This window comes from Callithrix jacchus, chromosome 2, assembly GCF_049354715.1.
Source record: "Callithrix jacchus isolate 240 chromosome 2, calJac240_pri, whole genome shotgun sequence".
NCBI lineage: Eukaryota > Metazoa > Chordata > Mammalia > Primates > Cebidae > Callithrix > Callithrix jacchus.
The window spans coordinates 62,078,052-62,104,940 of NC_133503.1; the positions used below are offsets into that span (position 1 = coordinate 62,078,052).

At 41.2% G+C, this 26,889-nt stretch overlaps 1 protein-coding gene across 3 annotated transcripts in view; it reads left to right on the forward strand.

Annotated features, from left to right (window-relative positions):
- The window catches only part of DOCK2 (dedicator of cytokinesis 2), a 464,897-nt gene that overhangs the window by 197,078 nt on the left and 240,930 nt on the right, over positions 1–26,889 (forward strand). The window lies entirely within an intron of this gene.

The window sequence follows — 26,889 nt, forward strand, 5'->3', positions numbered from 1 at the left end:
TTTTTTCCCATTAGTATTCACTGGAAATAGAGGAATAGCTGGGTTCATTCTCAGTTCTTTACCTTCTTAATTTAAGAGCCCTCTTCAGTCTATAAAATCTAGCATCTTCCAATACACATTTAATAAACCATAAAGTGGCAAATATTTCAAACACGTTAATTTGTACTCATAGGAACATGAAATATGCAAAGATCCAACTTTGAAAATCCAGACCGTAGAATGTGCTATTTGCTTTCTACAGACACCAACTTCTCAAAATTGAACATTTACATGAAAATGAATAAGGGCCCCGGAGCATATGTTCTGTAATTTTCTCCTGGTTGTTTCGACCTTCTCAGCTGACAACAGCATAGCCATGTTTTACTGGCTTTTACTTGGCATCATAGAACAACCCATCATCCCACCCCAAGCATAGAGACTATGTCCACCTACTGGAACTGTTGCCCAGGGTAGAACCACATGTGGAAATTTAGCAATTATAGTGCCAGATGCCAAGCTTCCATGTGGGGGCTGTTGTGTGTTTGGGGGATGGGAGAGGATGCTTGTCTTCAATAGATTGTCATTGTTTGGGTAATTACAGCCCAAACTGATCTTTTGTAATCCTGGGTGTCATGGTAGGACTCAGGGGGAGATGTCTGCCTTAGCCTGGGTGTTGATTTCTTTTTAATGATGGTGTCGAATACCTTTACTCAGCTTGCTCCTAGCCTCTTAGCATATGAAAGGGACCCGCTCAGGTGAAGGATGAAAGGCCTGACTTCTTCCTCTATTAACTCATTTTCTCCCCCTCACTGAGCAAGTTTAGTTGTCAACTCCAGTTACTTTGAAAGGCATTTCACACTGGCTTCCTTCTGTGCTTTGCTGGCTGCTGAGTAACTGATAAAATTTAATATTGCTCCAGACCCAGAGGGAGTTGGCTTTTCCCCTCTAAAGACAGGGTTTTTGTTTTTATGTTTCATTCCTCAAGAAAAAGGAGAGTCGTTGTTTGCTACACTGCTTAGCAGTCTTAAAGTGAGTAAAGATACTCCTAATTCTCAGGAGGAAAAGGTGTTGGCTGTATCTGAGTCATGGACATAGGGAATTCCCAGAATCATCTTTTTTAAAAAAAAGTTATTTGAGTCAATTGGCTAAACCTGGGCAGGGGGTTACCGAGGTGCTCTATTTGTCATGAAGGGTTTGAGGGTTCTGATTTTTTTTTTTTGAAATGGGGTCTCACACTGTTGCCCAGGCTGGAGTGCAGTGGTGCTATCTTGACTTACTGCAACCTCCACTTCCCAGGTTCAAGCGCTTCTTGTGCCTCAGACTTCCAAGCAGCTGAGATTACAGGTGCCAGCCACTGCTCCCTGCTAATTTTTGTATTTTTTAGTAGAGACGACGTTTCACCATGTTAGCCAGGCTGGTCTCGAACTCCTGGCCTAAAGTGATCTGCTCACCTCCACCTTCCAAAGTGCTGGGATTATAGGCGTGAACTACTGCGCTTAGCCAGGTTTTGATATTTTTATTCACAACTTAGACATTGGTCAGGAGACTTCTGCTTTTGCTTAATGCAGTGTCTCTTGCTTGGAATGCTCTTCCAATATCTCATCTTTCTCTGCAGATAGAATCCTAAACTCATTTTGAGTTCAGCTCAGCTAACACTTTCTTTCCGAGGTTTTCTCAATTCCATTCCCTCTTCCCTCCCCTCTGCCCTCAGGCAGAATTAGGGACTTCCTTGTCTGTATATTCATAACCATGTGTGCACACTGATATCCCGGCACCAATCATTTTGTGTTACTGTCTCCTGCGTAACAGGGGACTTTCAGTGTAGAAGCGTAGGGAAGCTCAGAGAGCAAGACATACTCCCCTGACTTCACTGAGTTAATGCTTTCAGCTTCAGTCTCTCCGATCCTGCCTGTACTCTCTGCTTCAGCTCCACTACAGTTCTCTCAGGTCCTCACTTGTGCAGCACTCTCTCACTTCTCAATGCGCTGAATACCATTCTTACTGCCTGAATGCATCACCTCTGCTCTTAGCCTACCTAGCTCTCAGAAGTCAGGTTAAATGTCACTCTCCTGGGAAGCCTTCTCTAATCCTCTTCCCCAAGTCTCTTGTGGTCCCAGGAGCAGCTTGTGCCTGCTCCATTATAGCATCTGTGTTGTCACCCTCTGTGGACTTGTCTGTAGGCTCACAGAATGCAGAGTGCTATGAAGAAAGAGATCTTGACTGCTTCAACCTCTGCCCACCCCAGCAAAATGCCTGGCTCTTGAAGCTACCTGAAGGAAAGAATAAATTGAATGAATATATCTCACTCAAATTAATGGCAGGGTCGGATTTCTCCCTGGGGTCTTGTGTGCTGAGTGCTAGCAGGGTATTCTTCTTTTTGCCTTCTTTAGATGACAGGTGCAGAGGGTTGAATTAATCACACTCCTGAGTTCATGACACATTATCTTCATTGGTCTGTGCAAGATCCATCTCTGTTCTGTGTATGTGTAAGCGTGTGCATTTTGTCATAAAACAAAATAGTATCAAATTGGTTTTAGTGTTCTAATTGGCTCTTGTTAGTGATTCATGAGTCAGGCATTCCTATCTAAAAAACAGAAGGAGCTCTCTTGGGTGCAGCTAAACAATTAGTTGTTATAAGTTAACTTGAGCAGGAAGAAGGAAATGGAATGATCCAAAAAATTAGGTTGGTTAACATCAGGTTATTTTCCTTGTAAGAGTTAAAGCAGAGGGGGCTTCCTTATCATGCCAGCTCAAGTGACCATGCCCTTTCCAACTGGTTGTTGTGAACCTTCTGTTTTTAAGAAAAACTGGTCTGTTAGGGGAATTTTCCTGCCTCCTTAAAGTTCCCATTTTAGTGTGTCACACTTAGCACAAATGAATCCATCTTGGTTTGATCTGTTGGGGCCTAGTACAGGAGTTCAGTCCAAAACAATGGCCTATGATTTTAACAATTTCTTACCCTTTATCCCCATCTTCTACTCCCATTCCACATGCCCCCCACCACCCATTAATGATTTGTCTAATGTGTTAAATATGCACGTCTGGTTTTGGGTGCATGTATTTTACACACACACAGACACACATGGACATTCATGCTGCTTCTTTGAAGAGGATCAGATATAGACAACAAAGGGCATTAGCATCTCAGCTCTGTTAGAATCCTGATGGGAGGGAAGGGAACTGTGACATGAGCAGGAGTCCTCTAGACTAGAGGGTGTTCTTGGCAGAGTCCTGCCCCTGATTTGTGTGTGGGAAAGCAGCTCACCCTGTCGGTCTGTTCTTGGGCTTCTTACTCTGAAGTGCCTCCCTGGGTTCTCTGATAAGCCCAGGCAGTTTGCTTGCTGCAGGTGGAAGGGAGTCTGCCACTGCCTCTTTGCATTACTATTCAATTCCCAGGAATCAATACCCCCCTGCAAGAGCAACAGGGTTTTCTTCTAACCTATCTCCTCCCTTGTATTTCAAATAAAAGGCAGGGAAACAAGGCTTGTGAAATTCTTTTGTCTGTGGTACATTCCAGAGAGCCACTAATTAAGCCCCAAACCTGATTTTAAAATACGTGAGACTGCTGTGCCCAAGCCTGCTTTGTTTTCACCTCTTGCTTTTCCTCTGGCTTCCATGGAGTTCGAAATGCCCTCCTGAGGCCAATGGCATGACTTCCCTGGATAACGGTGTACCGCACACTACCCCAGTACCTTCTAACCAGCAGCATTGTTCTTATACACCCCGGTTGTTTGTTTCCAGCCCCAAAGTGGCAAGATAGATTTTACTATCCCCATTTAACTGGTGAGGAGGCTGAGACTCAGAGAGGCTAGGTGACATTCCCAACCCAACAGCCTCTCGTGCACCACTTTGCCTCCTCCCACTGCCCAACTACACATTGCAGTTTAACAGCACTTTCACCTGCACCATTTCCCTGGAGGAGTGAATACAGGCTTTAAGTCAGACCTCATCATATATCCATTCCACAGATCTTTAGAAAGTGCCTATCAAGTGCTCCATTTTGTATGCTGGGGCTACAAAATAGGAAAGTTTTAGAAGCAGAGCAGGGGCTAAAGTAGTGAGCCTCTATCTACTACTGGGGCTACAGTAGTGAGCAGAGCAGGGAATAAATTCTAGCTCTGCTGCTTATTGGTTGTGGGACAATGGGAAGTCATCTAACCCAGGAGTCCTCAACCCCCTGTCCCTGGCCTGTGAGGAACTGGGCTGTACAGCAGGAGGTGAGCAGCAGGAGAGCGAGTAAAACTTCATCTGTATTTATAGCCACTCTCCATTGCGTGCATTACCACCTGAGCTCTGCCTCCTTCAGATCAGCGGTAGCATTAGATTCTCATAGGAACTTGAACACTATTGTGAGCTGCACAAGAGGAGTCTAGGGTGCGTGTTCCTTATGAGAATCTAACGCCTGATGATCTGTCACTGTTTCCCATCACCCCCAGATGGGACCATTGAGGTGCAGGAAAACAAGCTCAGGGCTCCCACTGATTCTACACTATGGTGAATTGTATAATTATTTCATGGTGAATTGTAAGGTAATAGTAATAGAAATAAGGTGCACAGTAAATATAATGCACTTGAATCATCTGAAAACCACCTCCTCTACCATCCATTGCATGAAAAATTTGTCTTCCATTGAAACCTGTCCCTGGTGCCAAAAGGGTTAGGGACAGCTGCTCTAACCTATCTATAAGATGAAGATACTCTTTACCCAGGTGTGTCAGAATTACAGTAAACAAGATCATCTGTGAAAACATCCAGCCTTATACCTGGCACATAATCTGCACTCTATGCACATGGTTTTCCTTCTTCCCTTGCTCTTCCACCTTACTCTGTGCTCTTTCTGCTGTTCCAAGCTGCTTCTAAAACATCCCTATAATTCTCTTAAGGACAGCACAGGGCCACGTGGCTTCCTGAGATAATGCTAGGCAGGCACTGAGCCCAGAGAGAACTCCGTAGCCCCATCAGTATTGAGGGCAACACCCAAGCCAGCCCTGTTGGCAGCCAGATGGTTTGGAGCCCTCTCAGCTCCACAGAAGGCTTGCCAAGAAGTGGCAGATGCTGCTGCTAGAGGTGGCCTTCCCTGCAGGGCATCTGGGCCTCACAGGAACTCCTAGAGTGACTGGAGAAAGGTGTCATCCTGTCCTTTCACGGGCTCCTGCAGGGAATCCCAGAACTTCAGGGCTGTACAGTGATCAGCACTGTATGGGGCAGTGAGCTGGAGCTGGCTCTTTCCAGCTCACAAGAACCAAGTATCACATGTTTGGGTATTTTGTGAGTCAATTATTAAATAACTGCCATTATTAAAAATTGTTATAAATCTATAAATAAACCATATTAAAATCTAAGGTAATAAGATCTCAAAAACTTCCTGATGATCTGACTCCATTTTATTTTTATTTACCCTCTTGAGGTTATTTATATCTATTCTGTCTGTGTGGTGGAAATACTGTCTAATGCTCTGCTGCTATGCTTTGAAATCAACCAAGAAGGGATTCTTAATGCCACAGAAATTGGAAAACATTTCACATATCCAGGACTTTATTTTTTTCTTTTCAGAAAAACGATGGACAAACATCTACCAGTACTCCCCTGCCAGGGACTCAAAAGAATGACCCCAAACAGGAAAAACCCAGAGACCCAAGGACACTGCTTGTTTACTTCTCTTCCCCTGGTGGACTCTAAATCTGCCATCCTCTAAGGTTCTCAAGGGACTTGGCAAAGCTAGTATGCTCCAGGGAGGTAGTGATTTTAAGAAAAACTAAACACCCAACCTAGACCAAGGAGGGGAGATATGTTTCATTTCTCATTACAGTTCTCATTGATCTGCCATGGATTCTTTCCTAATAGTGTTGAGAATGTAGAGGTCTTCCTCAGGGCAGTGAGAAAAGAGCCTTGGTTCCTGCAGTAGGTGAGGGGTGGGGACAATGAGTTGAGTACCATGGTTTTGCTATGCCTAAACTAGATGGCCAATCCCAAAATGTGGGGAAGGTCACTGTGATGAGAAGATTGTTATCTGTCACCTCAGTAGGTTTTTGGCCTTAAGTAGGGCATAATAACTAGGAAAAGTTGATTTTTGATTCCACAGACACCACCAGATTTATAATTACAAGGAAAAACAATTGATGGTTACTAAAAGTAATGGGCAAGTCTGATAGGAAACAGGATATTTGCATAGTCTCAAAGTATCTTCTTAAAGTATCCACCGATTAATGGCACAGGGAAATGTAGTGGCTTTACAGTGGAGACACATGAATGACCTTATCTGATAAGGCTCAGTGCCTGCTTAGCATTCTCTCAGGAAGCCACTTGGCCCTGTGCTGTCCTTAACCGGTCCTTTCCTAACCAAATGAGCAAAGGGAAAGCACCAGCAGGGAGACATACTGATGTCATGTGCCTCCTGACACAATGCACTGAGAAGGACTCTACATCTCTTCTGCGAGGATCTTGCCAAAAATGTACATTCTCAATCTGATGATGAGAAGACATTAAACAAACCTTAGATGAGGAGTAAAAAGTACCAGACTAGTCCTCTTCAAAAGTTAAGGTCATGAAAGACTGTGGCACTCTCGCAGATTGGAAACTTGACATCTGGATTCAGTGTGGTATTCTGAATTGAATCATGGACCAGGAAATGGATGTTAGAAGGAAAACTGGCAAAATTGGAATAAGATTGCAGTGTAGTTAATAGCATGGGACCAAAGTGAATTTTCTCGTGTGATTATTGTACTCTGGTAATGTAAGAGATTAACATTAATCAATGCTGGGCGAAGCGTGCATAGGAACTCTCTGAACCATCTTTGCAACTCACTAGGAGTCTAACATTATTTCAAAATTTAAAATGTTTTTAAAAAGCTTATTTTTGAAGTATTTAAGGGATGATAATTCACTTACGATGAAGAATGAGGTTTGAAGGTGAGCAGTTCTGCCAAGTATACTAATTTCTATGTGAAGGGATGCTGATAGATGTGGGTTTTTCTGCTTTATGAGTTAAGACAACAAAATCCACAGATGACTAGCCTTACTAGAAGGTTCCATTTGCAAACTTCCTAACTGCCTCAACCAATCAGGAGGCTAATGTAACCTCCTACCAAATGGACAATTAGGTAATCGCATGACTAAACCAACATTTAGCATGCCTTAACCCAGGACTAGGCTCTGGGACGTGGGACGTGGAGAAGCATAGGAGCCTGTCCTGTTCTCAGGGACCTGGCAGTCTATAGTGTTTTCCATGGGCTGTTTGACAGGTCTGGCCATGTGAAGTCCTAGGCTGGGGTATAGGGCATGAGTGTCAACTGACCTTTGCCTGGTAGGTATGGAAAATAGTCAGTTTGGCATTGCTTAGAGATGGCCTTTGGGCTGGGTATTCTCAGGGGATCTATCTGGAAAATAAAAAGACAGCTTTTGCTAACAGTTGACTAGACCTCCCCCTAGTAAAATTAATGATCCACCAGATTCGGTTCCACCAGCACCAACTTGAAATACTTCTTAAGGTGTTCTTTAATATTCTGTCATCTGCCATGACCAAAAGGAAGTTTGGCTACAGTCAAATCCACGATGGCCTCACATGCTCCCTCCTTCTGGTCCTCAATCTCACATCCTTTTTTACTGCCTCTCAGAGCCAGGATGAGGGTGAGGCATGACCTGAGGGGAAGGGCAGAGTGTAATGGGGCACCAAAAATTCAGTATCAAATAATATTTGCACATGACGTTTTAAAAAATCAATATTTATTATTTTGTTTACTATGAGTTTTCACATTTTTTAACAAAAAATTGCATTAAGTGTTAATTTTCTTGATTACCGAGTTTTTTTGGCACCCCTTCAATTTTGCCCCCTTGGCTAGTGTCTCACTTGTATCACTCCCTCCCCCTAGTCCTGGCCCCTGCATAGTTCCCTCATCAACACTGGCTACCTGCAGTAACGAAGCTGGGCTCTGACCCATGAATGGCGTGGCAGCTTGCAGGGACGGAAAAGGTACATTTCTGTTCTTCCTCCAAGACTGTAGAGGGGCTGTGGAAGATTTCTGTCTGCTGGGAACCCTTGCGTAAAAACACTAGTTGAAAGGAACAGCCATTTACACTCTAAACCTTCACTGGGTCAGGTACTTGCTTTCCAAAAAGCATTTCTTACATAATGTTTGAATTAAGTCTCCCCTTCGAAGTTGGGAGGCATGAGTTAAAAGCCCTCTCAGCAGCAGAAAAATATAGCTATGTTTGGTCCAGGTTACAGTTGCTGAGGGAACTATAACTTTGATTTGCTCTCCTGGTGTAAATGTAAATCCTTAAGTGAATGAGTTAAGTGAGGGAGGAGGCGCTCTGTTTTTAAGAATGCATTTGATCAGCAGCTCTATGTATGGTGCCCCACCCGTCATGTACAATCTGGGGTGCAGCAGCCAAGGACTGCAGCTAGGAAGCTTCCAGCAAATGATCTAAGAGTTCTAGAATCTCAGGGAGATTTTTAGATCATTTTTGTCTTAGAGATAAACACGATTGGTTTAACAGCGCCAGTTGGGAAATAAAGTTTAATTTCAGCACAGTTCCTGCAAGCAACCTAGCATGCTAACGTCATCTTTGACCCTCTATTTATTACCTTGTCTTTGGCCTGAAATCCAAACTCGGCTTAGTTTTCCTCTCCAACCACATTTCCAACTGTTTCCAACCTGCAGTTTGCGTTCTAGCACAGCCAGACTCTCACTCTCCCACCAAGCCTTCATGCTCTTTCTTCTTTGTCATTTACCCTATTCCTTCCATCTGGAAGGGGTTCTTTTTCTTTCTAACTTTTCTTTTAATTTTTAATTTTTGTGGGTACATAATAGGTGTATGTATTTATGGGGTACATGTGATATTTTGATACAGGCATGGAATGTGTAGTAATTAGAGCACGGAAAATGGGGTATCCATCTCCTCAAGCACACATCCTTTGCGTTATAGTCAATGCAATTATGCTCTTTTAATTATGTTAAAATACGACAATTAAATTATTACTGACTACAGTCACCCTGTTTTTCTTCCGTCTGTCCTGAAAACCTCCAGCTGGTGGTTCACAACCTGAATCTAGCCCACAGATGTATTTTGTTTGGCTTGCATAATTATTTCATAAAACCCACAGTCCCACTAGTTCCTATTGTTTTCTAGATGACTGGGTTCACACTTTTATATTATCCACCCTGCCCATGTAGACATCTGAATTGTGACCTCTGAGAGCCAGACTGTGCCTTTCCTAATAGGCTCAACCTAATTATTCCTTGATTAAGAAATCACCCCAGGCTCTTTTAGCTCCATCTCACTCACTACCTCTCCTGCATTCTGAAAACTTTTGGCTTTGTCACAGAATTTAGCACTTAATTATATGCAGCTTGACATTTGCTCTTGTCACTGTAGACCTTTCTGGCACATGTTGAGACAAGGCTAACACTTTTTGTTATTTCTCTTTTCAACCAAGGTAATATCTTTCTATCCAACAGCTCACTAAACATTATCTAAGCATCTATGATTTGTTAGGTACCATGCTAGGCCTTTGGGATGCAAAGGTGTTGAGGACAAGCTCCTCTCTTATTAGAAACTAAGTCAGAGAACTTATTTCCCATCACTTGGCCTCAGTGGTCTATTCGTTATTTCAGAGCACATGTAGTCCTTCCTAAGCCTCATTCCCTGGTTAAAACTCTTCCTACTGCTACAATGGACTTTCTCTGAATATTTAAATCATATATGTCTTTTGAAGCTTGGGTCAATTTCCCTTCATCTGACTTGCCTGGCCCATTTCACAGACATGTGTCTACCCCGTCTCTTGGAAATTTGACATAGGCCATCATTTAAAGAAAGTGTTCTTCTGTGGGTGTCCTGGATGTGATTTACAGACTCTCCAAGGACAGGGCTGATCTAGTCTTACGTTTCCCCTGTATTTCCATACTACCTGGGCATAGTTCCGAACTCTGAGCAGATACTCAATAATTAATCTCTGTGGTTTGATTGATCCTCCCATCTTCAATTAGTCTACTTTCAAGAAATATATGCTGACACTAATTTTATTTTTTATACTCAGTGGAATCCAGTGAGGAAGGTAAATCTGCTGTTCTTGCATTAAAACATCACATAAAAAGCAAGTACTAACTTTGAGTACTGCTCAGCTTCCAAAGTTGTTTATACATCAGTTCAGAATTCAGCCTGCATTTTCCCACAGACATAATGCCTTGGGGTTGGTCAGGCATAATGCCCCCCAGGCCAGCCTGTATGAACATGCTTAACCTGTAACGTTTTGAACTCGGGGGCAGAGATGAAAGCTCACATTTACTTCTTCTCATTGCCTGAGGAGTGTGGACGTTATATGTACTTCACCTTGCCTGACAATCACCACACTGTGCCCAGCTTTACAATATCTATTTTCTCATCTGGATAGTAACCCCTATGAGCACAAGGACTGCATCGGTCTTGTTCACTGTCATATCCTAGCACAGTGCCCAGCACATTAATTGAACAGTCAATAAGTATTTGTTGATTTGGATTGAGTTAAATTCTAGTTGAAAGATGATGGACTTTGGAGACAGATAAGCATGGATTTGAATTCCAGTGCCATCACTAACTAGCTGTGTGGTATTGTGGCCTCGCTGAGCCTCAGCTTATCCCTCTGTATTTTATTAATTCATAACTGCCAAGTTGCTGAGTATGTGGTTAATACCAAAATGTTTTTTCTTTCCTTCCTTATCACCTTAATCCCTCAGAAGCATGTGATGCATTAATTAATGATGTCTCTTCTTAGTACACTATTTGTTAAGGTGGTGGTGACAGGGAAAGCAATATTCGAAGCCAGGACCTTTCTGCAGCTTTTGGGGAGTGGTGGGTTCTATTTTCAGCTCTGGTTCTGACAGACCGTGTGATCTAAGTCACACAAACGTGTCTGTGAGACAACGATGAGCAATTTCAGTTATATTCAGGCTTTTCCACATAAATATTAATCATTTCAGGTGAGCGAATATAAATGATCAGTGTTCTGGTGGCAGAGTTCAAAGGTTAAATTTATTTGAATTCAGTCTTATGTTTTATCTTATTCATGCATACTTCATATTCTAATCATGGTGGGTACTTATTTTTTAAATATTGACGTAATGTTGTTCATGCTGATAAATGCTTGCTATAGCCAAACACTGTGCTAAGCACTTTATATTCAGCAGTCAGTTCATTTTTACTGTGGTTCTTTGAGTAAGGTGTTATTATCTCCATGTTACTGATGAACACACTGAGGCTTATATGAGTTGAAATAAGTAATCTCAGGCTACAGAGAAAGTTAGAGGCAGGGCCAGAATTTAGTTTGTCCAAATCTTAACATTTCCCCTATACTTCATCAAAGCATAGGTAAAAACCGAGACTTCCTATAGTCATCAAATACATTAATAAAAATGCCTTCTCTTTTATATCTGGGGGCAAGGAATGACATGATTCAGTGATGATAAGTGTAGTTAACCTTTCCAGAAATACCCCCAGGAGACCAGTTATTTGTCCACTTAAAAACTCTTTTTTGCAGTTGGGTGTGGTGGCTCACACCTGTAATCCCAACACTTTGGGAGGCTGAGGTGGGTGGATCATGAAGTCAGGAGTTCAAGACCAGCCTGGCCAATATGGTGAAACCCTGTCTCTACTAAAAATACAAAAATTAGCCAAGCATGGTGGCGCATGCCTGTAATCCTAGCTACTCAGGAGGCTGAGGCAGGAGAATCGCTTGAACCTGGGAAGTGGAGGTTGTAGTGAGCCAAGATGGCACCACCATACACTCTAGCCTGGGTGACAGAGTGAGACTCTGTCTCAAAATGAAAAAAAAAAAAAAAAAAAGCTCATCGTCCTGGGGTCCCAGCCCTGCCATTAATCAGTGATCTGTGGGACATCTGTAGTTCAGTTTATTCATTTGTAGAACAGAGGGTGGCTGACACCTATAATCCCAGTACTTTGGGAGGCCAAAGCGAGAGGATTGCTTGAGCTGAGGAGGTTGAGGCCAGCCTGAGAAACATGGCAAGACCCTACATCTACAAAAAATTAAAAAATTAGCTGGGCATGGTGCCGTGCACCTGTAGTCCCAGCTACTCAGGAAGCTGAGGTGGGAGGATTGCTTGTGCCCAGAAATGAGAGGATACTGTGACCTGTGATCACTCCATTGCACAGCAGCCTGGGTGATAGAGAGAGACCCTGTCTCGAAAACAAACAAACCAAAAACAACCTATCCTGGAAGGTGAGTCACAACACCACACCCTCTTGGCTATGTGGTGAAAAGTGAAGAAAGAAGAGAAGGAGATGGTACAGTTATTGGGAAGTAAAGAAGTTGCCAGCATCTTTGTTTCTTCAGAAGAGATGACTTAGCACAGCTATTATTTTTCACCAAACTCTGAATTGATAAGATGTAAAGTAGTTTAGACAATATTATTTATCCATCTGTTCATTCTTTCATCTGACCATCTATTTATCCATCCATTGACATGTTCATTTTGCATATTTATACATGCACTTAATGCTCACTCTCTGTCAAGCATGATGCTACACTTTGGACTTTCCAAATGGAATGGTGTGGTCCCAGGAAATAGGAACAAGGTTTTGTGGGTACTCAAAAAGAACAAGCAATTTTGCCTGAGGTAAGGTGGAAGTTTGGGGTGGTTGAGTTCCCAAAGATGATGATTTGGCTCAGTTTTTTCCCTGGTGAGCAGGTTATTGGCAGGTGAGGACAGAAGGTGAGGGAGAAGGACATCTCAGACACAGAGAAAAACATGCTCTTATCTCTGGCGGTTCTCATCTCTGGGGAACTTGTGAGGAATGAAACCTCTCCAGACTCCAAGGACTGAACTGTCTGAAGAAAGTGCCTATAGTCCAAGGTGAAGGTGTGGTGGACTCTGTTTCCCATCATGAGTGTGGGAAGATCATAATCAGAATTCCAGGGAGAAGGTAGGAATCCAAGAATGGTTGATCTGACTCACTGTAAGTGAGATTTGATACCGTTTTAAGGAAAGGGGTTGGCAGCAAGAATACCTAAGAGTTAGTTATGTATTACTAGGCTACACTTTTAATATGGAAGGACACTGTTATTATAACCCCTTACTTACTATGTTTCAAAGAACATATCAGGTACATGTTTCTCCCAGCTGCTTCTGCAGCACCTCCTCAGGACACCTTCTCAGATTTCCTTAGATTGGGTAACTTGACTTTTTTCTGAGCTTTCTCAGCTCCCTGTAATAGCACTGTCAGGAGCCTTCCTTTACCATGTGATTCTTCCCTAGTTCTATGTTGCTAATACACTGCGGCCTCTTAAAACCAGGGGCTAGATTTTCTGTCTTTGAATCCTCAGCACTCAGGACAGAACATGACACATAGTGAGTCAAGGGTACTAGTCTGTATTGAAATTTATGTAGAGAGCTTTTACAAAATAACAATGCTTGAGTCTTACTACCAGAGACTTAGAATTTGTCTTGGGTAGAACCTGGTTATGGATTTATTTGTATATATGGAAAATCCATGTTCTAAAAATGCAGCCATGGTTACAGACCACTGAAGCAGATGCTTAGATAATGCTTCTTGATGTATTGGACTATAATGGATATTAACCTGGCCATCTCATTTTTTGGTAGGGCAGGGGGTTGGAGAGGAGATACAACCTGCTGTTTAGGCAGCTTCTCAAGGATCTCAATTCACTCCAGGTCGCAGAAACCTGGGGGTAGATGACTACTTCTAGATGCTGCATACTTATCTGAAAAACAAAACAAACAAACAAACAAACAAACAAAAACAACCTTAATGTGCTCTCAGGAATAAACACATGGATTTGCTTCAAGATGGCTAGGTTATACTAATCAACAAAGCTAGGCTGTCACTGGTGAGAATGGAAAGTGACTGATCATTCATAGAAACAGCTTTCCCACTCACCAGCTTGTTGGGGAAGGATCAGCTATGGATTCAAAGTGGGGGGCACTGAGTGTGTTACAGAAACTGGAAAATGAGGTGGCCATCTTTCTGTCCACCACCAGAAACTGTAGATCAAATTGGGAAATTTAGAATAAATCAAGAAAAATAAATGAGTTCTCCCTTGCCCAAATTTATTTTAGTATTGGTGGATCTGAGAGATTTAGTGGAGGGAGAGGGAGCACATAGCCTAAGCTTTCCAGGAAGAGCTTGGGATGATGGTGTTTGAAATGTGGTAGAACTTTAAAAATGTTGAAATCATTGTTGTTGGTGATAATTGGAAAACAGTAAAAACAAACAAAACCAACACACATGCTTTTTCAACATTAAAACCGAGGCATATACTCTGTTGGGGGTGGGACTGAGAGAGAGTGAATCCATACTTCTCAAAATGAGGAGAAAAGCCCTTGTTCTAGGAGGCAGTGATTTTGCCAGCAGCATGGAGAAGGGCACACATTGTCTCCTGCTTATTTTTTATTTATAGAGATGGGTTTCTGGGGAGGGTTTTGATTATATCCAATCTGAACTGACAAAAGCAACCCTGATGTCTGTGTAACTGCATGCGTCTATCAGGATACAAATTCACTTCTTAGATCTATTGGTCTTTTCTGGCCAATTCTGTTGCATTTTAGATAAACATACTTTCTCTGTCCTCTCTTAGCAAAGGAAAAGAGGTTCAAGGGTGAGATTTCAAAACCTCCCATTGCTAGTCATTTTTCTAAAGTTTCTGGTAGAATTAATCCCTAAGCAGACCGGTCAGTGAGAGTGGGCTCTGAATTCTGGCGGAGGCACAGGATGCTGTATGTTTCATGAGATTGACATCCCTGCTTGGTTTTGTGCCTGCCTGACTTGGAAGGGATTTGTAGGAAGAGTCCATTTTGAAAAATGAGGATAGTAGAGTTTTCATTTGGGGAAACCCTACTGAGGAAACTATATCAGTAATCACTGAATGAGCTTCTGATGTATATGTTCTCCCTCTAGAGGGTGGTGGGATGATTAAGGGTATTTTCACTGTAGGAAAGTGAATAGCAGGTTGTATATATTTTTTGGTTTCTCTCATTCTCTGTCAAAGAACCCCTTAGTCTTTTGTATATGGTCAAGCTGTGTTGTCAGTGCAATTGAAGAAAACTGTCCCCAGAAGCTTCCGGATTCTTTATTCTAGCTTCATCCCCTCCTCTAAGAACCTTTCCTTTCTCTCTGCAACAGTTACGTGACATCTCCTATTAACCTTTCTAATTAATCAGTTAATTAAAAGAAACTTACATCGGCTTAATAAAATCATGGTGGTGACTTACTCTGTGACAGGTACCTGTGCTAGTTGTTTCTTTTTTTTTTCTTCTTCTTTTTTATATGAGGAAAGCCTGAGAATACATAGATTGGGGACAGCAAGGGGGTAGTGGAGGAACAGTGGTTTATGATTAAATTTTTATTTTCTTCCTTGTAGCTTTCTATTATTTCTAAATTCTCTACGAAGGGCACATATTACTTCTACAGTAGTAGAACAACTTTAAACAAAAAATCTTTAGCACAACTCTGATATAAATTCTAGCAAGTTGCCTGTTACTTTACTCCGGACTGTTAAAACACCTGTAAACGTCTTCCAGATGAAACTTGTTTTCAAAAACAAATTCAATCAATCAGTGAAACAGGCCAAGGACTATGTATAATATACTAAATTTTTTTGGAAAGTATGTTTTATAGCTAGAAAATGGGGAAGGGAATGAATTGTAAACTCCAATATGCAACCTCCTTTAGATTTGAGATTTATATAATCTTTGTCATTTATGATTTGTGTCCTGACCTGGCCATAACCCAGGAAGTAAAAAAGATGACACTTAATTTATTTATTAATTTTTTTTTTTGGATTGGAGGTTTCAGTGGGACGGGAGAATCACAAGGCATCAGGTGTTCACAGGAATGTATTGAGTAGAGGTGAGGAAGTAGGATGTTGAAAAGTAAAAAAAGGAGAGAAGGAGAGGAAGAAAGAGGAAGGAAAAGAGAGAGAACAGGAATATTGCTTCATTCTAAAAATGGGTATTTATAATGTGCTAGTTGTTGAACACAAAATAGTGACACAGACCTAACCTCTGTCCTCAAGGAACACAACAGTGATTCACAATCTATTTGTTTAACAGTGTAAGGGGCAGATTGGAATGAATATGTTAAGACTTTCCACCTCAGAGGAGCTTATAGTCCAGTATTTTAATGCTGTCATTTAGGGCTGGTGATGATGCAGAGGCATTAAACAAAAAAGGAAACAGATGAGAAACACTAGCTTGCCATTGGATGCGGGAGGAAGGAGGGGGAAGTCATGGAGAGAGGGAGGGAACTGAGCATGAAGTTGGGAAATGAGAAGTGGAAACCCTATCTGGAATGGCTTTCTGGATAAATAGTTGCAAAGATTTTCACCACCATGGAGTCCTTTTCTTATCCTATGCCCCTGGATGCATGTTTTAAAACACATTGTCTCTCAAACAAGTAGCATGCGTTAAACATTAAATAATTTTGTTACTCATTTAAATTAATTAATATTATATAAATATCATTCAGGATTTTCTGACCAGCAGAGTTAAACAGGTTGCCTACCTAGAGTTTGTCTTGTTCTCATTCAGACAAGTAATCTTGGTATTTTCGTTAGCCCATGCAGTAATACTGAAGATAAGTGAATGTGCAGTTTCTGTTAAGCTTTTCTAAATATTGCAAATAGCTCATATACCCTCCTTTCTGCAGTAGAAACCTTACCTGAGACCATTGCTGCAGGGCCATTTGTTCACGTAGTTTAACATTCACTTATGCTTTAAAAGTTTACACTTTGGGACAGTGTGTGTACAGAACCCAGGGCCTGTGACTTTATTGGCTCAGCATGTTGGTTAATTGACTTTAAAGTATTAAACACATATCAAAGTTGAAATAAATAATTGCTTAAGTAACGGTTTAGAAAATGAACAGTATATTAGCTAGTCAACTACAACTTGACAGTTTTGCAATTGTATTTACATTGTATTTATTTGGGGAGGTTTTTTTTTTTAATATCTTTGACACATGATATGAGATGGGGTCCTTCAAAAGTCACATTGTCTAGAGCCTGCTCCTTTGTGTAAAGAGCTCCAAGAAAGGAGGCTGAGTGGTATAACTTAAGATCTAAAAGCAGATGACCCTGTTCTTTCTGGAAAGTAGACTGGAGATGCAGTTTCCTTGGGCAAGGCATATCTGCTGTCTCCTATTCTATTGTGTGGATAAGCCAGCATTTATATAATAGGATTCATAATTTGGGGATTTATCTTGCTTGTTACATTGGGTATTAGACATAATACCATATTGCTATAAATAGCTGCACACAGTGCAAGAGCCTTGCAACCAAAAAGACATGAGAGCAGATCCAGCTCCAGCAGCTACAGTTCTGAGACTCTGGATAAGTTGTATAAACCTTTAGATTTCCTCATTTGTAACATGGGAAGAACGAAGGTAACAAATTTATAAGGTTATTCAATGAATTAAATGAGGTGGCTCATGTAAAGCACTTATCATAATGGCTGGCATATATTAAGTGTTCAATAAATATTGAATGATAATAATAATTAGAATGAATCTAATTTTACATCTTAAAATGGGGTAATACTTATCCCTGGGGTTCTTGTCAAGACTCATTGAGATATTGAACAGAAAGCACACAGCCCATTGCCCAGCACATAGTAAGAATTCAACAGATGTTAGCTTTGTTCTTTAAATTTTTTTTACCCCATAAATTCTTCCTGTTTTGAAGAATCAAATAGTCAAGTGAAGCATATCTGAGGCATATCTTCATAAGTGTCTCCAACCAGCCTTTATTCATCAGCATTAAGATATTGAACTTACAGACTTTGGGAAGTTTAATCTTTTCTGCTCTAGCCTGCGGGTTCCAGTATATTTTAATAAAAACCCTTGCAAAGCAACTTACAGGATCTAAATAAAAACAATGTTTTGCTCAATGAGTTGGTTTCATAGTTGTGCATTTTAAAAGAATGTTAGCCCATCCATGTTACTTTACAGTGCTATTCTGTCCATTTAGTAATGTTGGCAATGGTGATCCAGCTCGTGAGATCCAAGGTTGCATCTATAGCCAAGCATGGGGTGGGAGACCTGCTGGGTGTGGGGAAGGAGGAGAGCCATTCCCACAGCAGCCTGACACCTCTGAGCACAGGGCTTCCTGGGTGTATATCACTGGGATGTATCCACTCAGTCTCCTATGGACATGATTCCTTAGGATTGCAGTCTGACTTTCATTTCTTTCCAACTGAGAAAGAGTTCTATTTTATTATATAGGTGATTATGAACATTTGCAACAAAACATAGCAAGGAAAATTATCCCTTTAACCTCACCTCTGTCCCTCTTCCCTCCCACTCATTGATAACATTGTTAATGGTTTGCCATGCATTTTTTTCGCAGACTTGCTGGACTTAGAAAATACATTTTTAAAAAAAATGTCTATATTACATATGATGCTCTGTAGTCTCTTTTTACTGAACACATTAAGGATATATTTTCAGGTCAAGATCTATCTACTTTCTCCTCCATTCTGTGAATACACCATCATGTACGTAATAGGATTCCTGATTTGACCACATTTATCTTGCTTGCTGTGTTTAGATATTATAAACAATGCAATATGCTACAAGCAGCTGTGCACACAACTGTTTGTCTTATGATGTTCTTTGGACAGATTTACAGATTGATTTATCATCTGCAAAGTGCTGCCACATCCATTCATTTATGTGATCTGAAGAGGTGGAGGCAGAGGCAGTCACAAGCCTGGGCTGGAGTCAGGCAGGCCTGGGCTGGAACTTGGGTTAGCAGACCACAGCCAAGTACTTCACTTCACTCATCCCTAAATCTGGACTCATAGAAGTATTTCTCTCATTTTGAATGTGCTTGCAAGATTCCTTAAGTTAATGTATGTAAAATACTTAGAAAAGTACCTGCCACATTGTAAAAACTTAAAAGATATTAGCTCTCAGTGTTGGAATTAGCTATGGTTCCTGAAAACAATTCTGATATTTTGGATGGCAGTGCATCCAATATACAGGTGAAGAAACTTGAGGCTCAGAGAGGCAACATGGGTCAAGGTCAGTGACCAGCAAGGGAAGAGCATAGTTAATGGCAACTTCATAGTCTCTGTGCAAGGAGAGACTTTTCTTGCAGAGCACTGTTCATCATACTGAAAGAAGTTGCCAGAGAAGTTGGAAAGGGCCAAAAGCACCATTCCGTTGTGCCACCAACTCTACACTTATTATCATGGAGGGAGTACCTACTTAGGCAGAAATGAGCTTGGGTTCAGGTTTGGTCATTTATGAATGGAACATTCTTGGGCAAGTTAAACCTCTCTGATTCTTGAATTGTGTTTCTGGGACTTCAGTGGACTTCATGTTTCATGTCAAGTCTATATGCACAGTTCCTAGCATATAATAAGACTTTGAAATTTGTATTAACAGCAGTGTCACAATTAGAACCCACATCTTCCTTTTCTTTTTATTGTGTCCTTCTGCCACCAACACCAACCCTCGTCTTCTAGAGAAGGCTAATACAAAGTGTAAGATGTGCATGACAACATGAAGGTATTTCCCAAGCCCCACCTGGGAAATGGGGTGGGGAGGCTCACCCAGTGGGTGGGGAGAAGCAGGGATGATGGGATACAGCAATGCCACCCACCCCACCATGTTGACCCTGCCTCCCCTTCACTGTGCTGTCTCTGTCCCTGGCTGTGGGAGCTCAAGCTCTAAGGCTTGCTTCACACAATGAGATATCCATACAGTAAAATATTTCAGGATAGAAACCAGTTCAAACATGAAGAAAGAAGACAGCACTAAACCTAGAATGCATGCAAAAATCACGTTCCCTCTGGGGGCCAGAGGGAGAGAGTGAGTGTGACCCTACTGTAGATGATAGCTGTTACTATTTTTCAAAGTTAGGAATTTTCTTTCTAGGTTTGTGGTACCTTCAAGATAAGAAAGAAATGGAAAAGATCTCTTTCATAGAACACAGAATGGAAAAAAACAAAACAAAATAAAACAGTAGCAGCCATAGATTGCAGCTGTTTTTACTGTAAGAATATGCATTATTTCTCTTTTGATTAAAAGAAATAAAGTAGGCCTTTGGATTTTACTCTGTAGCTGTGACCTTGTGATCTTTGTCTTAGTATTGGAAAGGCCTAAAGACAAAGCAGGCGGAGGAGGTGAGATTGTCCTTGGCATGAACACAGAGCCAAGGCTGCCTGTGTGCTGGGGTGGAGGAAGCAGTGGCCCCCACAGTGTTCATCAGAATAAGTCCTTTATTCTAGCTCTGACAACATTTCCTGTCACATGTCGCTGGTCATATTACCTTATGCAAACCCCTTCCTACAGCTGAAGTTTTTCTTTCTGTAAAATTAGGGTTTGCACTCTCTTTTTGAAACCTTAGACATTTACATGACACAATAATATTTTTTTAAATGTATCACTATCAAGTGTAGGTTTAATATTTTTAATGAAATCACCTCACTTCTAAATACTTAAACATGACAAGTTTAGGGTAGAATTTCCTATAAAGATGGTAAATTAAAATAGCTACATAATTCCTCCCTCTTGAAAACCTCCTAAAAAAAGTAAAAGGATTTCTTTGAAAGAAAGGTAGGGATCATATGGAAAGTTAGTACATGACTTAGCAGACCTGAGGAAAGTATTTTATATGCCAGCAGTGGAGGACCCTGAGGATTCATCCCATCTAAAACACAGTTTCAGGAAATGGTAGCACCACGTACCCCTGCAAGTCAGGGTGATGAAAAGGAGCTCAGATAAGGAGGCCCAATTGAGAACCTGTTTGAGAACCAGTCTGGCTCCATGTAGCTGAGTCATTGAAGGTGTATTCAATAAAGAAGAAAAAGAAGAAAAATTAGAGGACATCTGGCCTAGGAGATGCCAGACAAAATTGAGGGTAGCCATACCTTGCTCAAAAGCAGATTTCAATCAAAGTATGCATCCTGGAGGCTAAAGCCTCCAGCATTTTCCTCCCACTCGGTTTCTAGAGTGCTGGTGGCCAGGCCTTAACCCATCACACCAGGATCAGACAATTCTTATTTGTGAAATCCAAGAAGTCCAGGAAGAAAGACTTGCATATATTGATACTGGCATCTCTCCACCTAAATGTCCCAACCAGATCACCCTGCAGTAAGCTCACAGACCACAGGCCCTACTCATTTGCTCAGTTGGTGATCACTTTAGCATCACACACACTGAAATGAAAACATAGCCCCAAGGATTAAAGAGAACTAAGGAGCAATCCTCACGTAGAAGAGAGAGTGCAAAACAAGCAAACAGAAGCAAAGCGACTTGGAAGACACAGACTCTGTGAGGCAAAGCAAACTTTAGAAAACAGGCAGAGAGAACTTTGAAAAATAGCAGAAGAGACCATTGTAAATTGAGAGCTAGTATTTAAAAAACTAAACATTCAGAGAACTAAAAGGAATCTTGGATTTGTGAGGAGTGTGAGAGAAGTGGGAATCCATCATAGTTTACAACTTGGGTGAGAATGGTATTTGCATATTTGAAATACTTTAATAAATATTGATCAAAGCAAAATTATACCACGAGTATATGGGAGGACGGAGAAATGGGAAGGATGCATGAGCCTGATGGGACAGGGGAGGAAAAGTGAAATGCTTGTATTTTTTTTTTCTTTTTGAGATGGAGTCTTGCTCTATTGTCCAGGCTATAGTGCAGTAGTGTAATCTCTACTCACTGCAAGCTCCATGTCCTGGAATCAAGCCATTCTCCTGTCCCAGCATCTCAAGTAGCTTGACTATAGGCATGTGCCATCATGCTCAGCTAATTTTTATATTTTTAGTAGGGACGGGGTTTCACCATGTTCGCCAGGCTGGTCTCGAACTCCTGAGCTTGGTGATCCACCTGCCTCGGCTTCCAAAAATGCTGGGATTACCGGCATGAGTCACTGTGACCAGCCAAAATGTTTGCTTTTTATGGTGGACAGTTAATAGATAATGCCAAAAGGTGAAACGAAATGCTTAAATGAGAAGTAACATAAGCATGTTATTGGTGTCATGTTCATAAATGCCACAATAACAATTACAACAGCTTAAAGGGGTACCAACGTTATGCCAGCAAAGGGATTATTAGAGACTGTTGTGGTTTGTTTGTTTGTTTGTTTTGGGGTTTGATGTTTTTCTCTTTTTTGTGACAGGGTCTCACTCCCCGTCGCCCAGCCTGGAGTGCAGTGGTATGATCACAGCTCACTGCAGCCTCAACTTCCTGGGTACAAGCCTGCCTCAGCCTCCCTAGTAGCTGGGACTATGTGTCGCCATGCCAGGCTAATTTTTTATATGCTTAGTAGAGATGGGATTTCACCCTGTTGCCCAGTCTGGTCTTGAACTCCTGGGCTCAAGCAATCTTCCTGCCTTGGTCTCCCAAAGTACTGGGATTAAAGGCATGAGCTACTGTGCCCTGCCTGTTTTGTTTTTAAATGAAGCTTGGAGAATTTTTAGAACTATATATATTTATAACTTTGATAAAAATAAAGTTTTATACCAAAACTAAGTAGCATCATTTGTGTAAAAGTAGATTTCTCAAATTATTAAAAATATCATCCAGTGTAATTAAACACTGAGCACATCAAAGTTTTATTTAACTGATAAACCAGGGAACAAGCTGAACAACAAAAACCTAGTTTAAAAGTATTCACATTTCTTGCTTTTTTGTGAGAGAAGAGATGTTTGTATAAAATTGTCATTAGGTATAAAACAGGTAAATTTTCTATAGAGCAATAAAACTGAGTTTTAGCAAAGCTGCAAACATTACATTTAATCATTTTTCTGCAAGTTAACTACTTACTCTGCAAGGTTAAAATATTTCTAGTTTCTAATCAGTTGTGGATGGTTAATCAAACAAGGTTATATTCCTGAGAAGGTAAAAGGATCTTCGGTGGGTTTTTTCCAAATGTTCTATTAAAAAAGTCATGCAATCCTAACTTTGCTTCATTTCCAAGTTTTGGAGCTTTTTCTTGCACACTTGCCATAAGTACAACCAACTTCAGAAAATAAACACAATAAAACAAAACAATGTTATTAACTTCTAGTAGATGCTGTTTGCTGCCTGCTCGTGACCTTCCTCCAAAGTCTGCCTCCACAGACTTTCCTCTTTGTTAGAAAAGGGGTTTTCTGAGAACTAAAGAGGTATTAAAAACATATAATCACAAAAAGGAGATTTTTCTACTTGGTATCATGAGAAATGTTGAAAGAAAAATGAAAAAATGCCGCATTTTTCATATAATTTGGTTTAGCGTTATGAAATGCTGTGTCCATTGTTACTTAAAATATTCTCATATTTGGTGTGCACTGTTATTCTAGAAATGCAGCAGGAGATCAGTAGTTTTGCATTGCATTCTGCAAAGTCCTAGGACTGGCCTAGGGCCAAGAGTGAGCCAAGAAGATAGTGCTTAGCTTCCTTAGCCCCCTACCCTGCCTGGTCCCCATCCACTCCCAGCTCACCTTCTGCTGTTATGTAGTGGGCTCTACATAAGACTTCATTTAAAGTCCCTTCCAGATACCATAGCCTATAATTATTAAAAAAAAAAAAAAAAAATCACTACAATTCGCAGTGTGTTTAGGTTGGATGGATTAATTTCTTTGCCAAGGCCATAATGGGAAGACTGATTTTGTCATTTCAATTACAAGCTACCGTTTAGTTTGAGCCCGGAAGATACTTTCCTAGAGTCTCCCTCCACTTGCCTAGCACTGGAGCAATTAACAGTGGGTGATTTGTGGCTGCACTTTTACTGCTTAGCACAGGTTTATCATCTTGAAAGTTTTCCATTTGCATATACGCTATTCATTCTTTGGGTGACATTTCGATATCACCCAGAGTTTAGATTATACATTGCCTTGTACAGCACTTTCTGCTATGTGCTGGGGATCTGCAAGCCCAGCCAGAGTGTGGGCAAACCAAGGGGAATGTGAGTTGCAGCCACCACTTACTGAGAGCTTGCTGTATTCCAACCCCTGGCATCGAGGGCTTTACCTGCATTACCTTATTTATTCCTCAAACCAGTAATCTTGAAGTTACTATTATTTGCCACATATTATAAACAAAGAAACAGAAACTCAGAGAGGAAAAGCAATTTGCCCAAGGTCACCCAGCTCAAATGAGCAGAATTGGGATTCAAACTCAAGTATCTCTAATCTCAAAACATTCTTCTATACAACCTCCCAATACTGGGAGCTTTCACAGTGAAATGAATTGAATTTGACAGTTTTCTACTTTTAAATACCAAACTTCCTGAGCAGTCTAATTGCTGCTCTTTGGACTAAGAAGAAATGTCTATTTAAAAGAAGCAAGGAGCAGGAGGTCAAGAAAGGGGGTTTTCATATCTCTATTCACAAGGGAAGAGATGTAATCCTGGAAAAAAATAGCATCAAAATGAAAACCATTATATAAATTTGATGAATTTGCAAAGGAATGCAGAGAAGGTAAGGGAGTAGGAATACATAGCATTGAAGATTTTATAAAAGGCAGAGAAAAGATCAAAAGTCACTGAAGAAGTTCGAATTTGATCCAATCAAAGACAGGGTCTATCCATCTTCATAGACAGAAGGAGGAGGATGAAACCTCCAAGTAGCCATGAGAAATCTATCATTGTGTTCCAGTCTGCCTGGGTAAGTTTGGGTAAGGAGAATACTCTGGAGACAGGCTGCTGTATTGAATCCTTTCTCCCTTATTTCCTCACTGGAGGACTCTAGACCAGTTACTTAACCACTCTGGCTTCAGTTTCTTCATCTGAACAATGGAGAGAGTAATGTTGCTCATCTTGATGTGAGAGGAGGCAAAGTGTTTAGCAGAGTGCCAGGCATTTAGGAAGCACTAAAGACTGACAGCTGTGGTTGTTGTTATAACCATGAACATCATGTTCACGTAATACAAGAAATAGGAGATTATGAATCGGGCGATGGTGTTAAACCATGGCTTGGAGAAATAAAGGAAAAGGAAATCAGAAGAGAGGTTCACCTTTGGACCAGAAATATGGGGAGATTTGTCTTCCCTGCCCTTGAGCCTCAGGAGTAGAAAGGGCTGATTGGTAGGGAGAGACCAGTCTCCAGCAGAGACTGAGGTCTGGCTGCACTTGATGAAGCAAGGGAACATGTTTCTGTAAAATACTCTAAGAAAAGTTCCAGTGGCAGAGGTTCTGTTGGTGGCTTCACAGGGCTAGAGAGTCTGGCAGTGGCCAAAGTGACAAATAAGTGAGTCTGAGGTGGAAAGAGAAAGCTCTGGGTTATTCGTCTTTGGATGCCAAAAGTCACTGAAAGTCATTGGGAGGGGAGGACATTTTTTTAATAAGCACATTTCCTTTCTTTTTCTGGCCCTACCCCAACTGCAGATCTACTTCCCTTTCACTGTATAACCAACTCCCTGCAATTTCTCACATTAAAGGACAAAACCACACTTAAGTTTAATGCAGTAAAGCTTGCTGATGTTCTTGTAAATGAGCACAGGTGGTCATCCACGTTTTCAGCCACCATCGATTTAGCACTTTCTTTATGTCAGGCTCTGGCTAGGTCCTGGAGACACAAGGCTGTTGCCAAGCCCCCATCTCCAGAGCTAAACAGCATGTCGCATCATGGTTCTTAACTGTCAGAATAACACACCTAAAATCCAGAAATTGCTGATGGCCAGGCTCTGTCTCAGACTATAGCACCTCCAGCAGAGGACCCAGGCATGTGTTTTTCCAGAATTGCACATGTCATTTTTATGTCCACGTCAACCTTGAGAGAACATTCTACATTTTTGTTGATGAAATAATCGAGGCTCAGAGAAGTTAAGTGACAAGTGAGGTTGCACAGCTGGCAAGTACAACATTGAACCTCAGACCCAGAGCTTCTGAACTTAAGATCCCAAGGCCTTTTCACTTGGCCATGGCCAACCTCGTGTATGCATGGTATGCAACTCTATGCCTAAATGCTATGCTGGCGAAATGATCCAGGGTATATGTAAATATGCTTGAAACCCTTGCCGACTGCAGTAAAAGCTCAAAAAGGATCAGTAAATCCTGTGGAAAGTTTAAGGACCTGTATTTAAAGTGGGTACAACCCAATACCTATTACAACCTGACTCACTGTAAATTTCCACCCAAGGTGGATAATGTGACTTCTAGTATACAAGTACCATGTGGTTACCATTATGTAACCCTAGTTTCCATTATATAACCCCAGTCCTGGGCTCCAGAAACACTACCTCCTCAATTTGTCCCTCTAGCCTTGAGGTGATAGTGGTTTCCTGCTTTGGCTGACTCTAGGTTACCTTGTTTGGTGTGTTGGGATTTCCATTACCTGTATAAACAATTCCCTGCATTAAATTTCCTCCTTATTCTAGCTTAGATTCTGACTATTAGACAGATGAAGAAACCAAGGATTAGAAAAGTTAATATAACTGTATTGGTCTGTTCTTGCACTGTTATAAAGAAATACCTGAGACTGGATAATTTATAAAGAAGAAAGGTTTACTTCACTCATGATTCCACAGGCTATATAGGAAGCATGATAACTGGCATCTGTGGGGCTTCTGGGGAGGCCTTGGGAAACTTTTACTCATGGTAGAAGGCAAAGCAGAAGCAGGCATCTTCAAGTGGCCAGAGCTGGAGGACGAGAAAGAGGGAGGAAGTTGCCACATGCTTTTCAACAACCAAATCTCATGATGATAGCATCGAGGGGGTTGGTGTTAAACCATGAGAATCCACTCCCATGATCCAATCATCTTCTACCAGGCCCCACCTCCAACACTGGGGATTATGATTCGACATGAGATTTTACCAGGGACACAGATCCAAATCATATAATAACTTAACCAATGCAGTACTAACTCTTGTCAGAGTTAGTATTCTAGCTCCAAAGTTCCTGATTCCAAAGCCTAGGTTAAGGCATCTTAACTTACATTTAAGGTGACTAGTGGAATTTCTTATGCCCAGTGCAG